The 18,335-nt window shown below is 43.5% G+C and overlaps 1 protein-coding gene and 1 pseudogene across 10 annotated transcripts in view; both read left to right on the forward strand.

Annotated features, from left to right (window-relative positions):
• STK38L (serine/threonine kinase 38 like) overlaps positions 1-18,335 on the forward strand; it is an 86,106-nt gene that overhangs the window by 11,359 nt on the left and 56,412 nt on the right. Inside the window, exon 1 of one of the 10 annotated variants that reach the window (XM_070049559.1) lies at positions 13,674-13,709. The exons of the other annotated variants lie outside the window; for them this stretch is intronic. The gene's annotated coding sequence lies outside the window, so the exon portion shown is untranslated. Of the gene's footprint in view, positions 1-13,673; positions 13,710-18,335 lie in introns of those variants that run through there. 10 annotated transcript variants of the gene reach the window in all.
• Positions 1-18,335, forward strand: part of LOC127491982 (cytochrome c oxidase assembly protein COX20, mitochondrial-like) — a 36,718-nt pseudogene that overhangs the window by 6,274 nt on the left and 12,109 nt on the right.

Below are 18,335 nucleotides of genomic sequence, written 5' to 3' on the forward strand. Positions count from 1 at the left end.
TGCACTTTCCTGTCAGGTAAGCCAAGGACCCCCCTTCCCCTCTCGGAAAACAACACGATCCAGCAACAAAACATCACTTTCTTCAGGAGGTTTTCTCATTGTCAGGCTGACAAAGCCAAAAATGAAAATGCCCGTGGTTTTAGCTCTTCTGCAGTGGTGGGAAGAGTCGTTCCTTGGCTTGTAAGGGGCACTGTGTGGAATTCCAGCTTCCGGTGCATTTTCGGAGTTGAAGCTGCTTTGGAGGCAGTGCAGTCTCGTACCCTGCTGTGCATTCCCTCTCCGTCCTCCTCAGCGATTGCACGGCTGCTCCTTGCCTAAATATTTAAGTTCCGTGCTTCATAGCAGATCGCACCATCGCTACTTTCATTCCCTTAAATGGTTGGCGTTCTGCAGCCGAGTGTCCTGGGTCCTCTTCTGTCTCCACGCTCTCCGGAGGGGGGAATCCCCTGTTCACTGGTGTCCTCAGTGACCCCTGTGCGACCGTGGCCGTTCCTGGTGCCCAGTTCGCTCTCCTGAACACGAGACTGTCCTGTGTTCTGTTGTTCCGTCTGTCTCCTGGTATCACACTGTGGTATGTTCCCTGGATAACAGAGTTCAGCTCGCCCTGAGCTGACGTTATCTTCTCACTTTCCAGAACATTTCTCATGTGGCTTACCTCTGCCAGGGCTGGAGATGGTACTCCTGTTGCCTTCGCTGCAAACCTGAATGTCTGACCCCTTTTCTGAAACACAGGAGTAGGTGACATGTGTAGAATTGAGTGTGTGCCAAACCTTCCTGAGCGTTTACTGTATGCCAAGCAGGGAACAGTCTTAATTAAAAAGTTGTTCCTTTTAAGGATAATTTCTTAATGCCACAAGAGGGGTTTTGAAGATGGCTAGTGGGGTGAGTATTTTGTATGTGCAACAGACTGGGCTGGGCAGGCTCAAGCCAGGGGCCTGGAACTTCATCCTGGAATCCCATGTGCTGGCAGGCACCCATGTTCTTGGCTATCTGCCTTCCCAGGCATCGTAGCAGGGAACTGGATCAGAAGTGGAGCAGCTAGGACTTGAGTTTCAAGGTGGAATACTGTCGTTGCAGACGGCGGCTTAACCTGCTGCTCCATGAGGCTGCTCCCGAAGATGACTGTCTCCTGTCTTCACTGTTTCAGTCTAAGCATCTTCATTTGACTTACTCAGATGTCAGGGGGTCCAGATGTTTACCTTCCTGGACACTCCTCTCTAAATCTGTCATGTTTGTTTTCTCTTTTAAAATGTTTGGTTCATTTAGATAAACCAGAGTTGTTATAAAGAAAGGTGGGACTTCACAGATGTATGGAATCTGCATAGGAATTGTCATATATAAGCCATAAGCCTCATTTTCTAAGTCCATATTTGTAAATTTTTTGTGCATGTCCAGAAATCATCAGGATTATGCGAATTTACTTATATTTAGCAATTGATCAAGTTGACATGAAAAGGGGAATGCCAATTAGTGATATTTAGGTCAGTTCGATCTAACAGTAAGGAGGAAGAAAGCATATCACTGGGTCAGCTCATGGCACCCCCCCCCCAACCCCCATCCCCCTACCCTCTTAGGAGAACTACACGGGAAGCCATCATTCCAATCAAACAGATAATCTCAATAGGAAGTGTCACTAAGCCAGGATAACCCGGGGAGCGCCTGCCATTGCGGCTGCACATGGGATCAGCGTGCCTCCCCCTCTGTTGAGGACACATAGGCGGTCTTGCTTGTTACACTCCTGCTTTCCTTACCCAGATTACTGTAGCCCTCTTCCATTAAGCGTCTTTTCTTTAGCCAAAAGAAAACACAGTGACCAAGGTTTGCATTTTCTTAATTCACATTCCAGTTCTGCCTCCCAGGCTGCATCCTTCTCACTTGTGATGGGGCTTGGATACCTCCAGAACTTTGAGCCACACATTTTCTTGGAATTACCGCGATTGGTGACTTGGCCACTCTGTTGGATTCATGTGGTGTTACTCTCAGAGCGTGGATTTGTTCTCACTTCCTGCGGGCATTTACTGGGCTCCTTTGTGGGGCTGTAACGCACTGCCAGGTATTGAACACTTTACTCCGGGCATGAGCTGGCCAATGCGGTGTGCAGCGTGACATTCACTGTTCTTGTTCCTGAGCTTCTGCATCTGTCAGCTCAGCCCAAGGTTACGGTTCCTTAAATTTTAGGGACAGCCATCTCACACATCTAATTCACGTCAAATTTTTATTGAACAAAAGTTTTTGTTTTTGTTTTTGTTTTTAAGATTTATTTATTTACTTGAAAAGCAGAGTTACAGAGAGGCAGAGGCAGAAGGAGAGAGAAAGAGGGGTCTTCAGTCCATCGGTTCACTCTGCAAATGGCCGCAACGGCTGGAGCTGTGCTGATCCGAAGCCAGGAGCCAGGAGCTGCTTCCGTGTGAGAGCAGGGGCCCAAGGACTCAGGCCATCTGCTGCTGCTTTCCCAGACCAAAGCTGAGAGCTGGATCAGAAGAGGAGCAGCTGGGAATAGAACCTGCCACCAAATGGGATGCAGGCACCGCAGGCAGAGGCTTAACTGACTGCACCGCAGCACTAGTCCCTTTTCCTACATTTTGATAAGGATGTTGTCAAAATTTTTTTCCAGCTCATTGGTAGCTGTATTGCCTAAATGGAGTTTGCAGAACTTACTTATGAGTGTTCTGAGTTCTGTTGTGTAATCAGCTATAGATACAGTCTTTAGCCCATTTCTCCCCCAAAAGATCTGGAGACTGGAGCTTGCAGAGAGTCGCATGGATGTGACTTACAGCTTTGCTGACGGAAGCAGAAGGTACCCAGCAAGACTTCTTCCTCCTGAACCCATGCCAACCCTTGGTGATCATCCCTCCTTGTATATTCAGAAATTATGAGTTATAATCTGTTCTGGAATTTTCCTCTGGCTGGAAGATAAACACAAAAGTTGATGTGTTGGAAATGTCTGCTTCTGTAGTGTTTTTGTTCTGTTCTTATTTTGAAAGAGTATAATTTGTCTCCTGTCTTTCAGCAAAGCTCTGTGGTCTCTCTGATTTGTCGTACCTAGAGCAGAGAATTCACATTCACAGTTGCTGAGGACAAAGATCTGCAGTGCGTTGTAGGCAGCTGTCTAGTGGTGCCTTCCCTGTCCTGGGCTGCAGTTCTGTCATCCCAGTGCTCCACCTGTGTCCGTCACTCACAGCACTCGTAGGCTGAGAGTAGAGGCAGGGCTTGGAGGGGGCAGCAGGGCTGTGGGAAGGGCACAGCGGGTTAGGCATTCTCCTTATAAAATAGGCTCATACCTACCCCTCAGGGGTGTTGTGGGATAGAAGTATGTAAGAGGACTTTGTGAATTGTAAGGTGGGGGTAAATAGTAAGTTTTTTTTTTTTTAATTTATTATTACAGAAAGGGAGAGAGAGATTTTCCATCTGCTAGTTCACTCCCCAGATGACTGCAACCACTAGGACTGGGCCAGGCCGAAGCCGGGAGCCAGGAGCTTCATTCTGGTCTCCCACATGGGTGGCCGGGGCCCATGCACGTGGGCCATCTTCTGTTGATTTTCCCAGGCACATTAGCAGAGAGATGGATTAGAAGTGGAGCAGCCAAAAAATATGCTGGTACCCTTATGGGAAGCCAGCATCACAGGTGGCAGCTTTACCTGCTACCCTAAACGATGGCTCCAAGTGTTAAGATTTTTAAAATCAAATTAGGAGGTCAGCATTGTGGTGCACAAGGTTAAACCTGGATATCAGGGCACTGGTTCAAATCCCAGCTGTTCCACTTCAAATCCAGCTCCCTGCTAATGCATCTGGGAAAGCAGCAGATGATAAAAGTGCCCCAGCATCCACGTGGAAGACCTAGATGGAATTCTAGCCTCCCAGGTTTGGCCTGGCCCAGTCCTAGCCATTGCAGACATTTCAAGAGTGATAGTGGATGGAAGATCTCTGTCTCTCTCTTCCTCTCTCTGTCACTCTGCCCTTCCAGTACATAAATAAATAAATCTTAAAAACAAAACAAAACAAAAAACCAAAAAACAAATTAGAAGTGTAAGTTTTTCTTTCTCCCCCATCATGTATTAATTCCATCATTTCCTTAACCACTGTACCTGGCCTTCTAAACATTTTCTCTTGTAGACATAAATTCAGAAGCCCATTTTGTGGTGTTTAATGGCTTTCTGGAGTTCAGCTTGTTGTGGACATCTCGGTTCTCATGTCATCCTGGATTCTTTATGAGTGTCCAGGTTATGTATTTCCCTGTGTTTCTGTGTGTTGTAACGTAAGGGCTTATTGATGATCTCTTTGCCCAGTCTTCTCAGTCACCCTCTTTTCTGTAAATGTCCTTTGCAGTTTGTAGCCAGAATTTTTTTTTTTTTAGACCAAATGACTCCTAGGAGGAATATTTTCTGGAATGAATAGGAGCAATACTGTTTGGTTATTTTTTCCCCATAGTTTTCTGACATAGTCTCTGCCTTTAGTTTCCTTTACCCCTCTCTCTGGTGATACAACTTCAGGAATTATTTACTCTGATGCCTGAAAGTTTAAATCTGGCATTTTATCAGTCATTTATAGTTAGAGAACATGTCCCTTGTTATTCTTTTAAATTCATTTTCAGTTTCTAATTTAGTTTCTACTGAATTTAAAATGAACATTATCTTAAGGGCAGTGATCATGTTTTCTATCCCTTTGTATTTTCCTCACATCGCCTTTTGAAAGGTATTTCTATTTTTTAAATTTTTATTTAACGAATGTATTTTTACATGGATACGACTTTAGGAATATAGTGGTTCTTTCTCCCCTAACCCCCAGCTCCCATCCCACCTCCCTCTCCCTCTCCCATCTCCTCTTCATTATGGTTCATTTTTAGTATGACTTTATATACAGAGAACCAATTCTATGCTAATCATAGACTTCAACAATTTGCACTCATGCCCACACACAACATATAGAATACAGTTTGGGGAAAGAATTTGCAGTCAATTCTCATATTACAATTCAGTAGGGACAGAGGTCCTACATGGGGAGCAAGTGCACAGTGACTACTGTTATTCCTTTAACAGTTAACACTCCTTTTTTGTGATGTCAGTGGTCATCCAAGGCTGTTGCCATGGACTGCCAAGGCTATGGAAGCCTTTTGTGACCATAAACTCTATCAGTATTTGGACACTGCCATAAGCAAAGTGGGTGTTCTCTTTTCCCTTCAGAGAGAAGAGAGCTGAAGCCAGGAACCCAGAACTCCATCTGAGTCTCCCATGTAGGTGGCAAGGTCCCAAGTAGTCGGACCAGGTCTCAAACCAGGACTCGGATGTGGGATACTGATATGGTCATACGCCATGATATGGCCACTGTGGCTATGCCACAGCCCCTTGGGCACACTTGGTCACTTCATCCATGCTTCCTTGCTAAAAGAGACCTTTCTTGCTGACCTTATTTACATATTTGTTCTTTAAAGATTTTTTTTTTTTTTTTTTTTTTGGTTCATTTGAAAGTCAGAGTTACTGAGGTAGAGGGAGAAACAGAGAGAGAGATATCTTACATCTTCTGGTTTACTCCCCAGATGACCACAATGACTGGGTCCAGGCCAGGAACTCTACACTTCTGCTGCTTTCCTTTTTTTTTTTTTTTTAAAGATTTATTTTATTTATTTGAAAGAGTTACCGAGAGAGGTAGAGACAGAGAGAGAGAGGCCTTCCATCCGCTGGTTCACTCCCCAGATGTCTGCAACGGCTGGAGCTGCACCAATCCAAAGCCAGGAGCTTCCTCTGGGTCTCACACGTGGGTGGAGGGGCCCAAGGACTTGGGCCATCTTCTACTGCTTTCCCAGGCCATAGCAAGAGCTGGATCGGAAGAAGAGCAACCGGGACTAGAACTGGCGCCCATATGGGATGCCGGCGCTTCAGGCCAGGGCTTTAACGTGCTGTACCACAGTGTTAGCCCCTTTTAATAGATCGTTCAGTCTCTATATTTTCTGTTTTTAAAGATTTGTTTTTATTTATTTGAAAGATAATTGCAGAGAGGGAGAGAGAGATATGTGTCTTCCATCTTCTGATTCACTCCCCAAATGGCCACAGTGGCCAGAGCTGAGTCGATCCGAAGCCAGGAGCCAGGAGCCAGGAGCTTCTTCCAGGTCTCTCACATGGGTGCAGGGGCCCAAGAACTTGGTCCATCTCTACTGCTTTCCTGGGCCATAGCAGAGAGCTGGATTGGAAGAGGGGCAGGCATGACCAGACCAGCGCCCATATGGAATGCTGGTGCTTCAGGCAGGGACTTTAAGCCTCTGTATTTTCTTTCTACCCTTTTCCCCATTAGAATGTAAGCTCTCTACGGGTAGACTATTTTATGTCACCTGTGTCTTTTTATTTAGTGCCAAGAACATTGCATGGCACTGAGTGAGTGCTCAGCAAACATTTGTTGAATTAATTAAAGTCTGTTTAACTAGAATTCTATTCTTGAGAGCTTATTAAAATGTGTGACTCATCTTTCCTTTTATAGTCACAGCAGGGTTCACTTTGCTTTGCTGTGAACATTTTGTAATTTGTATTCCCTCATTGTATCCTGCATTCTCATTCGTAGCTATTGTAACATACATCAAAATTCCATGGCTGATTGCTCTCAGGTTTCACAATACTTCATTTAATCAGCTAATTTCTTTGCAATGATCACATTCATGTCCAAAATATTACTTTCCCTAATGGTGAGGTGGAAGGGTCAGCAAGGTATTTATTAGATATGTTGATGTTAGCTATGGGAGAATTCTAGCAAATGTGGTGAAAGTTAAAGTTTCCATCACAACCAATCTCTGTGTCAACTTGCATCTCTTAGAGTCTCAGCAATTTATGCTTCTGGTTTGCTGTCACTGCTCAGTGCAGTTCAGAGTCCCGTCCTGTCGCATCTCAGTGATGGAGGTGGGCATTTGTTATAACAGTTGCTGTTTGGAATATCCACTTCTCATATCATAGTGCCTGAGTTTGGGTCTCAGCTGCACTTCTGATTCTCGCTTCCTGCTAATGTGAACCCTGGGAGGCAGCAGGCCAAATAATTGGGTGCCTGTCACCCACGAAGGAGATGCCGATGAAGTTCCCAGCTTCTAGCTTCTGTGCGACCCTGGCTGTTGTGGCTATTGGGTGGAGTGAACCAGTATATGGAAGATCTCTCTTTGGCTCTGTTGCCTTTTTTTTTTTTTTTTTTTTTTAAGATTTATTTATTTACTTGAAGGTCAGAGTTACACAGAGAGAGGAGAGGCAGAGAGAGAGCGAGGTCTTCCGTCCGATGGTTCTCTCATCAGATGGGTGCTATGACCGGAGCCGCGCCGATCCGAAGCCAGGAGCCGGGAGCTTCTTCCGGGTTTCCCATGAGGGTGCAGGGGCCCAAAGACCTGGGCCATCTTCTACTGCTTTCCCAGGCCATAGCAGAGAGCTGGATTGGAAGAGGAGCAGTTGGGACTAGAATCGGCACCCATATGGGATGCTGGCGCCTCAGGCCAGGGCATTAACCTGCTGCACCACAGCACCGGCCCCTGTTACCTTTTAAATACATTTTTTTTTATAAAAGACAGTTTTTCTTGAAATCTGAATCCTTCATGGTATTGTATTGGTAAAATGTCAGTTTTCTTCTTTTACTTAATACCTGTTTTCTGGGCATGGGTTTGCAGGCTCCTAAGGGCACATGGCTGCTGTCACCCTTCCCACTTGTTTTTCTACAACAAATAATTTCTCAACTATTCCCAATATTGTCACTTTTTTTCTGAGCATGTCCAGTCTCTCAAAGTTACAGTGATATCTGGACTCTTATCTCTTCTACTTTCAGCTTAAAGTCCAGCTGATCAAGGGATAAAAGTTACATAGTGATTGGAAAAAACTCAAGATCACCTTTGTCATTGTGTTTCTTGGAACCAGTTAAATTAATTCCTGTAAATGTGTTTTGCATCCATAGAAAAGGGGTGAGGAGTAGTGAAGCAGTGCATGCTTCATAAGGCACTAATCCTCTTCAGAATGAAATACTGTGAAGATGATGGTGGTGAGCTTTTATGGAGGGTTTATTTTTTGTCAGACATTGTTTCAAAAGCTTTCCATATATTCACATGGGGTAGACCTGGCAGAGAGCACATTCATTGGCATGTGCATGGTACTCAGAAGCAGTCAGTATGTTCGTTTTTATTGTCGTTGGCAGCAGTGTTCTTGGTTGTTAAAAGATAAACTTCCTCACTAGTGGAAAGCCTATTACAGATACTCGTATGCTAGGGTATGAACCAGACATTCATGGAGTATTTACAATGTTCTTAACACTGGCCACTTACCAGAAGAAATCATGTGAATCCCCACAATAGGTCCTTTTGCTCAAAAAACATATTTAGGATTGACACCCAGACAATAATAATGCCTTTATCAAAAACCTGGCTATTATACAATTTATCTCTTAAATACAAATTATTTTCAAATTTGTTTTTAAAAGATTTATTTATTTGGCTGGCATCGCGTCAATAGACTAATCCTCTGCCTTGCAGCACCGACACACTGGGTTCTAGTCCCAGTCGAGGCGCCGGATTCTGTCCCAGTTGCCCCTCTTCCAGGCCAGCTCTCTGCTGTGGCCAGGGAGTGCAGTGGAGGATGGCCCAAGTACTTGGGCCCTGCACCCCATGGGAGACCATGGCAGCGCGCCAGCCGCGGCGGCCATTTGAGGGTGAACCAACGGCAAAAGGAAGACCTTTTTCTCTGTCTCTCTCTCTGTCCACTCTGCCTGTCAAAAAAAAAAAAAAAAAAAAAAAAGATTTATTTATTTTAAAGGCAGAGGGACAAAAAGAGAGGAAGACAGAGAAAGAGGATAGATAGAGAGATCTTCCATCTTTTTGGTTGATTCCACAGATGCAGTAGCCAGGTCTGAGCCAGGCTGAAGCCAGGAGCCAGCAGCTACATGCTGGTCTCCCACGTGGGTAGCTGGGGTCCAAATGCTTGGGCCATCTGCTGCTGCCTTCCTGGGCATATTCACAGGAAACTGGTTTGGAAGCGGTACAGCTGGGACTCAAACCAGCACTCATAGGGGTTTAGATCAACTTTTATAAATTGAAATATTGTTGAAAATTAGTTTTTACAGTTTATATTTAGTAAGTCTCATGTATTTTGACTGATGCAATAATAAACAGACAGAATACCTCTGTAGAAAGGGAGAAAGCATTATAGAAATTTTGGTATGTATGGAAAAGTCAAGGGTGCTAAAATATTACATTTTCCATGAAAGAGAACTCATGAAATCATTGAATAATTTCCACAGTGACTCTTACTTTTAGAATAATGTAGGTAAGCACATGTAAAGTACATGAGAATAAAAATAATTGTTATATATGATGTTATGAATGATGTGTCTATGTTATGTGTGTTATGCATGATGTATGTATGTTTTAATAGGGCACTTGGTGTTTATCTTACCCTGTACTTGTATTAGGAAAAGTCAGTAGTAGATATATAAAAAGTAATAGTAATGGGTATGTAGAAAATCTTTCAGAGACTGTAGAAACTTCATAGAAATGGGGTACTAGTACTTTGCTTGTGCCAATTTTGCTCATCAGTTGGCAGTCCCATCTCTTACGTAACAGCAACATAGAACATTTTTGAGTTAAACTGAGGCTTGGTGAGATTTGCTTTATGAGGTACCACTTTATGAAGAAGCCGGACTGTACTCGGGTCTTTGGTTTAATTATGTGATTCTCTTTGACATTCACTGCAGGCAGACTACTCTTTTAAAAGACCTAGTGCCTGTCTTTGGGAGATTGGAAGACGCTTGTGATCTCTCATTATTATTCCCCCGAAAGATGTTTAGAGATTCCCAGATGTCATTTCTAAGAACTGACACTCTCATTCCTGCTGTTTGGACCTGGAGCCCCCTGACGTCACCCCAGGACTGTACTAAGGGGCTTCTATGCTGCCGTGTGTAATCCCCTCTTAGATCCTTTGGCCATACTTGTCCTGTGCAAGTCATTGTGTACATGTGAAGGAGAGGCTGGGGCTGACGTTGGTCCTTTCTTGCTGACTGTGTCTCCATGCCTTCATTGTGCTAAATACTGGGGGGTGGGTCGGAAGGGTAATAGGTGTCGTGGTAGATGACCACAGATGACTGACTGTAACTCCCCCTGTGTGAGACTGTGTCATTAGATGCTTCATTGTGACATTTGTGGTAACTGTGAGGCAGGTTCTAGAAAATGATTGGAGAGATCATGAAAAGCTTTGCAAAGAAGGAAAACTCAAGATGTCCTTTATTTATTTTTTTTTGACAGGCAGAGTGGACAGTGAGAGAGAGAGACAGAGAGAAAGTTCTTCCTTTGCCATTGGTTCACCCTCCAATGGCCACTGCGGCTGGCACACTGTGTCCCAAGCACTTGGGCCATCCTCCACTGCACTCCCTGGCCACAGCAGAGAGCTGGCCTGGAAGAGGGGCAACCAGGACAGAATCCGGCGCCCCGACCGGGACTAGAACCCGGTGTGCCGGCGCCACAAGGCAGAGGATTAGCCTAGTGAGCCACGGCGCCGGCAAGATGTCCTTTAGACAGGAGTAGATGGGAAAGGAGGGACCAGGTTCAAGTTTATACCAAGGCTGGGTGGTGCCGTTGATATGGTGTGTCTGTTGGTTGATGAGGCTGGGGACTGATGAATAGTGGAAAATAAAGTTTATTAGTTAGGGGGAAGCTGAATTCTGTGTTTAATAAAAGTCAGGTGTAGGTGTTTAGGTTGGACTGGTAGGAAAAAGGTTTTGAAATTTTTTGGGCCAAAGAATGACATCTTCAGTTCTGTGTTAGGAGCAGTGATTTAGAGATGGTGGCGAATGGCACCAGCAAACCTACCTAAAGGCTACTGTGCTAACATTGCTGACGGTGCAGCAAGGGCCTGGGGCTGAGAGCTCATGAAAGTGAGGACGAGTGAGTGAACAGGAGGTGAGATTTTGTCAAGAGTTTATTCATGAACTTGAGTTAGGAAAGAGAGTGCTGAATTAAGGCTGCTCTTCAGGCTTTCTGACTGGAAGCACAGGATTGCCATGGGGGGAGAAATTGTTTGTGTTAGTTGAAATATTAGATGAATAGCTGGAAATATAACATTAGCTTTTGCTTGAAAAGATATGGCTAGAAAATTTAGGTGTGTTACGCAGCACTTTTTTTTTCCTTAAGGATATTGCTAGTTTTTTAAAAATTTAAATTTTTATGTATTTGAAAGGCAGAAATAAAGAGGAAGAAACAGGATATTTTCCATTTTCTGACTTACTCCCCAAATGCCTGTGACAGTTGAGCCTGCTGGGTCTCTCCAGTATCTAAAACCAGGAACTCAATCCTGGTCTCCCATGTGGATGACAGGGACCCAAACACTGTAGAGCCATCTTCTGCCTACTAGAATACATACCAGCAAGAAGCTAGAATTCGAAGTGGAACCAGGACTTGAAGCCAGGGACTCCAATATAGGATGCAGGCATCCCCAGTAGCATTTTAACTGCTGTGCAGGATGCACGCCTCTGCTTAGCCTGTGGAGCGTCAGAGCTGTGGGAAGAGATGAGCTCTCTGTGGCTTCAGAAACAGAGGTTCAAGCACTGGCACTCACACAGTGCTTCTAGTAGTTAATTGGGAGAGCTCTTAGTGTTCATGTTGGCTGAAATTAGAAGTAATTTCCCCCTGGTGATAAAAGGCACTGTAAATATTATTTTAGGAAATTAGAAAATGTGGAAAGAGATTAAAATGGATGATCATAATACCTAGGACCTTTCTGTCTTGTCTGTTTCTTTTACAGGTAGAGAGATAAGAAATCTAAGTGTATATATATGTTGTGTATGTGTGTCTAAGGTGATGCATTGTGTACATTTTGATAGCTTGCTCTTTTTGTTTAACATTGCATTGTGATAATTTTTCCCTTTCATTAATTGCTGCTTACAAATACTATTCATAAGGGGCTGCATTTCTTTTCCTTATTTGGGTTTAATCATTATTAGTCACAGCTGTATTGTGAGTATTTTGATTGCTTCCAAGTTTTTTGCTCTTATTACAATAGATTTTCATGAAATACATGCTCTTTAACTGTTACTTAGGTGCGAGCTTTATGAAAGCAGAGACCTCTGTATCTGTAGCACCTGGAAGACTATCTCGACATGGTAGTTGCTTAATTTTTAAAGTTTGAATGAAAGTAGACCGTTAAATGTTCAGTTCCTCTGACCACTCTGGTTCTCTGCATCGCCAAACCTCTGAATATGATTTGGTTGTCTGTGTAAATCTGGTTGTAATGAAAGTATTGCCATTATGGCCATGACATATTTGTCATTCTGTGTTCATAAATCTGTTTTCTAATTTCTGTTAAGACTTGGTTAATTTTGTTTGTTTCTAAACAGTGGCGCTAACCTCACCAAGCACTGGGCCTGTGTTGTGGAAAGCAGCCAAGGCAGTGCAGGCCGCTCTCAGGAGCCCTTGGCTGCATTTTCTGTGCGAACCCCCCTGCCCTGAAAGACAGATGTTGGGGCTGGCGCTGTGGTGTAGTGGGCTAAGCCTCCGCCTGGGGTGCCTGCATGCCATATGGGTGCCAGTTCGTGTCCTGGCTGCTTATCTTCGGATCCATCTATCTGCTTATGTCTGGGAAAGCAGTGGAAGGGAGCCCAAGTGCTTGGGCCCCTGTACCCACATGGGAGACCCAGAGGAAGCTCCTGGCTCCAGCTCTGGCTGTCGCAGCCATTTAGGGAGTGAACCAAAGAATGGAATACCTCTCCCTCTGTCTGTAATTCTGCCTCAAATAAATAAATCTTTTTTAAAAAGATGTTTTTTTTTCTAAAGAATATTTTAGCATATTTCAAGATGCAAAAGAATGGTGTCTAACAACTTTTTTCTTAAAAAATGTATTTTGAGGCCGGTGCTGTGGTGCAGTAGGTTAAGCTTTGCTTGTGGCACCTGGCCCAACTCTGGTTGCAGCCAACTGGGAGTGATACCTCTCTCACTCTCTCTCTCTCTCTCTCTCTCTCTCTCTCTCTGTGTGTGTATGTGTGTGTGTCTCCCTCTTTCTCTGTAACTCTGCCTTTGAAATAAATAAGTAAATAAAATAAGTAAATAATTTTTTTTTTTTTTTTTAAGAAGCAGAAAGATTCTAGAGTCAGTGGTCCAGAAAATTCTGTTCCTTCCTTAGGAGATTGGTTTGTTTAATCCAGTATCTTCTAAATTCATTTTAGCTCAGATATGTTTTTAAAAAGAAGTCATGTGCACACTTGGACAAATGATGCTTTATATTATTTTTTGCTTATAAATTAGTTTGACTCAATTTTATTTTCAGAAATTTGTTTCTTTTAGAAGTTTTCAGTTTATTTTTTATTTTTTATATCCTTTTCCTAAAGTAGTTACTTTTTAATGTGAAATGTATACATTATTTCAATGTTGATTTCCTTATGTAGACTTGCCCACCATTCCTCTTAGGGGAGCAAAGGTTAGATTGTTTTATTACTAAATGCGTCATATGTAAGAAGGTAAAATGTACCTGTACAATATGAAGGCACATAGTGAATTTTCCGCTGTGGGGATCAGGAAGTAGAGCCAGACCAGGTCCTTTCTCCAGTGTATTTCCTACCTACCCCCCCCCCCCAAAGGTGGTTGCTGTCTCTAATTTATTAAGAAGTATACTTTTTTTGGCTTTTATTTGTAGTTTTTCTGCTTAGGCATAGTCTTATGGAGTCAATATTGTTCTTTAGGTCTCCATGTTTTTTGAACTTGGCATAAATGGAGGCATAAGGTCTGTCTCTTCTATGACTTGCTACTTTTTTCAACATGATGTTTCTGGTACTTACTCAAGTAGTCACACTTTGCTCATTTTCACTGCTGTGTAGTCACCAGCTAAGTGCATGCGCCACAGTAGTTTTTAATTTTAAGATTCCACTTCTGTTAGTGGTTACTTGAGCCGTTTGCTTGTTTTTGTTTTGTTTGTTCCAATGACTGTTGTTACACACGATCTCTTGTCTCACCTGTGCGAGAAGAGTGCTGTGTACAGTGTGTGCCTAGCAGGGAAGGGGCTTGCTCTTTGACTCTGCCTGTTCAGCTCTGCTGAGCACCGTCTGAGGGTTCTCCAGAGCGCCTGGACTGAGGTCCTGCCGCCAGCCGTGGAGAAGCGCCCCCTGCGTGCTGCCTCCACACAGCTGCATGTGGACAGCCTGCAGACCACTGCCAGTTTTGAGTGCAAAAAGGTACCTCGCTGGGGTTTGAAGCCCATTTCCCTGCAGAGACCTGATGTTGAGCAGCTTTCATTCTGTTTCTGAGCCATTTCTGTGTTCTGTGAAATTCCTATTTGCTTTTTTTTTTTTTTGGCCCATTTAAAATACTGTTATTTGTGTTTTTCTTATTGATTCATAGGAATTCTTTGTGTGTCTAAGATGCGTGTTTGTTGTCTAGCACAGTGTCTGAAACATGGAGCTATATAAGAATATCTATTGGGGCTGGCTCTGCGGTACAGTGGGTAAAGCCGCCACCTGCATTGCCGGCATCCCATGTGTGTACCAGTTTGAGTCCCGGTTGCTCCACTTCTGATCTAGTTCTCTTCTATGGCCCGGGAAAGCTGTAGAAGATAGCCCGAGTGCTTGGGCCCCTGGACCCACATGGGAGACCCGGAAGAAGCTCCTGGCTCTTGGCTTCAGATTGGCACAGCTCTGGCAGTTGCAGCCAAATGGGGAGTGAAACAGAGGATGGAAGACCTCTCTCTTTCTGCCTCTCCTTCTCTCTCTGTGTAACTCTTTCAAATAAATAAATAGATCTTTAAAAAAAATAGCTATTATAATATTTCCATATTTAACTTTTCTTGGATTGTTTATAGCTTCTAATTTGTGGCTTATTTTCTACTTTATACTAATTTCAAAAATTTAGTGTTTTACTATGTATAAATTATATTTTATGCATAATCTTGCATATGTATTTATCTCCACGATGTATATAACCCGTAACTTTTAATCTTCAGTATCATTATTTGCTACTGATACAGTTTCTGGTTATTCTTCATCTCTCTTTTTTTTTTTAAGGTTTATTTATTTTGAAAGAGTTACAGAGAGGGAGAGACAGAGAAAGAGATTATCCATCTGCTGGTTCACTCCCCAGGTTGCTGCAATGACCTGTGGTGGATCAGGCTGAAACCAAAAGCGTGGAGCTTCATTTTGGTCTCCCATGCAAGTGACAGGGGCCCAGACACTTGGGTCATCTTCTCGTGCTTTCTCAAGCAATTAGCAGGGAACTGGATCAGAAGTGGAGCAGTGGGGACATGTATTGGCGCCCATATGAGATGCTGGCATTGTAGGCAGTGGCTTTATCTGAAATTGCCTGTGGCCCCACCCCTTTTTTTGACCCTAGGAAAAAATTAACCCATTCAATCTCAGGTACATAATTTTTTTTCCATGTAATAGCCAAGTTGTAGATGCATTAGTCTCTCCCAATGTGTTGTGATTATTTTGGAGGCACTTTTTTTAGCTTTATTATTTCAAAAGTTTAATAAATTTAATAATACTCATAACTCTGAAACTTTTGCCTATAAGAGATCCAAATGAACCTTAAACTGCTATTTTGGTGGTTCTTTACAGATTTGGTTCCTCGGAATATGTTTTGCTGATCAGACTGTCACTGGATTATTCCCTTCAGAAGTCTTATCTTACCCACCCTCCCCCCTTTTATGTGTGTGGGGGTCTTGTATCTCCTGATTTTCTTCCCAAATGCCTGCAGCACTTGGGGCTGTCAGGTTGAAGTCAGGAGCCCAGAACTCAATCTGGGTCAAGTACTTGAGCCTTCACCTGCTGCCTCCAAAGGTATGCATTAGCAGGAAGCTGTATGGAAAACACAAGAGCCAGGACTTGAACTAGGTGCTTTAGGATGTGATGGGGCATCATAAGTGGCATCTTACCATTGCACCCAATGCTCATCCCCATATTTATCTTTGGATAGATGTCCCACGTGCTGGAATGATGGCCAAAGGACAGTGTTAACAGTGTGACTTTATGGATAGCAGTGGTGATGGCAGTGCTAGTGCTCATCATTTTTTCAGATTGTGTGTCATGTAGTATCCCAGGTGCATGCCATGTTCTTAACTCATACGAGTCCTTTTTGTGGATGAGAAAACCAAGGCTTAGAGCCATCCATAGAAACTTTTTAAAAAGTGTATTTATTTATTCGTGGTTTTTTTTGAATGGCAGAATGTCAGAGGGAGACAAAGAATGAGATCTTTCATCCACTGGGTCACTCCCAAAGTTTTCGTAATGTCTGAGGCTGAGCCAGGCTGGAACCAGGAGCCAGGACTACCAGCTTGGTCTCCTACTTGTTCTGCTGCTGCTTTCCCGGGGACATTGGCAAGAAGCCTGATCAGAAGTGGAACCGCCAGGAGTGGGGCTCTGAAGCAGGATGCCAGTGTTGCAAGCAGCATCTTAAACTGCTGTGCCCCCTTTAGGGACTCTTACACAACTACTTGGGAAATAGCTAAGCATGTTTAAAAGTGTTTACCTATAACTATAGGTTAAAAATATTCTCCTCCTCTGAATATTTATTTTGAGTTTAAAACATTCACATTTAAAACATTCATATTCGTGAAACGGTTTGCTTTAGGTTGCTGTTACAGCTTAGGCTATTGGCTGTCTTCCAATTTAAATTGAGTCAGCTGTGGTTTGTTTACTCAGCTAGCTGTAGATTAAGACCTAGTGAACTAAGGTCACTGCATTTACTGCAAAAAGTCTAGGATTAAAAGAGTAAGCAAAAAGAATAAAACGTAGCTTCTCACCCTTTCAGTTTTGAGTTGAAGTAGCACGGAGTGATAATGACCATGTATAGGAAAGGTAGTTAGTGCTGAGGTGAGCCACAGTGTGGTTTGTGCTGGTGACTCAGCTAGGGTGTGTATACTAATGGAAAACTTTCAGAACTTGGCCATGACATTTATTCCTCTATTGCTTCCCCCTCAAGGAAGGACTGGGAAGGCAGCTCTTTTCCCTCCTTTGTGTGGTCATAATAAAGCATTGCAAATTAATTAGGTGCATTCAAAGCGTTACACAGATTGGAATTCCATATTTGTCTTGGAAGGAAGTCCAGACTTCTGTGTGGGGTGACTGGATCTGTGCTTTGTGAGACTGGGCGCAACTTCCGTGTATTCAGGGAAGGGATTGTCTTGTCAACAGCCAGATGCCTTAAGGGACGCAAGTCACTTAGAAGAAAGTAGCCTCCCTCATGTAGTTTGTAATACTTCTTTCCTGACATCCCCTCCCCCCAACAATGCAACTGAGAAATGTTGCACCTGTTCATGACTTGGCAGTAGATTCTGTGAGGATTAATTGTAGATGTTTTCTCTGGATTGGGGACAGAAAATTGCTCTTTAACCTTTTCCACGTCTGATAAATACTGGAAACTTTAGTAGGTAAATGTGGACTATACAGTAAATTCATAAAGAATTATTAGAAAAACAAAAATGAACCCACAGATTAGAAAGCTGAAAAGCATTATTTTCTAAGCTAGCTGCTTTAATGATTTGAGCTAAAGGTTGCTTTGATGTGTCAGTAAGAAACTTCATTGGCTTTTTTCTTCTTAGATCCTTATGACCTTTATGTTATGTTGACAAAGCCATTTGTGTTTAATTTTTTTCCTCTCTATTTGATGTGTTTATCTTGTTGTACAGAAGGGTGGAGCTTTTCTGTATTGCTGCTGGGAAGTGGCTGTGGTTTGTTTCATGTCCTATCTCCAGTGTTAGACGAACGGGGAGGGGTCCTGATCTGGTGGTCTCATGGTAGCTCCATTTCTCAATGTTTGATGTTAAATAAACCTTGTCAACTTTCTGGTCTTCAGACCTTTTATCTTTGAAATAGGGATAAGGAGCGGGCTTTGGCCTAGTGGTTAAGATGCCCCCATATCCCATATGGGTGTGCCTGGGTTCAAGTCCTGGCTCCGCTCATGATTACAGCTTCCTTATGGTTTGTACTCTGGGAGGCAGCAGGTGGTGGCTCAAGTTGTTGGATCCCTGCTACCCATATGGGGACCTGTACTAAGTTCCTGGCTCCCAGCTTTAGCCTTGCCCAGCCCTGTCTAATGTGGACATTTGGGGAGTGAACCAGCAGATGGAAGGTCTCTCTCTATCTCTGTCTCTCTGTCTCTCTCTCTCTCCCTCCCTCCCTCCCCCTCCCTCCCTCTCAAAAGGGACATGACCTGCCACCTACCTCGTGTGGTTTGAGAGAGGCAGTCCTGGGAGGGGTGAAGACTCCAGACTTTTAAGTCTGATAGGCTTACTTCGGGTTTGTAACATCGGATGGTCACATGTCTTTTCTGAGTACCTGTGCTTGGTGCTGCAAACTGGCAGTGACAAGACTGAGTGTTTATCCTGACAGCTAAGATGCCTGTGTGCATGTCAGACACT

This window comes from Oryctolagus cuniculus, chromosome 9 (genome assembly GCF_964237555.1).
Source record: "Oryctolagus cuniculus chromosome 9, mOryCun1.1, whole genome shotgun sequence".
NCBI classification, from domain to species: Eukaryota; Metazoa; Chordata; class Mammalia; order Lagomorpha; family Leporidae; genus Oryctolagus; species Oryctolagus cuniculus.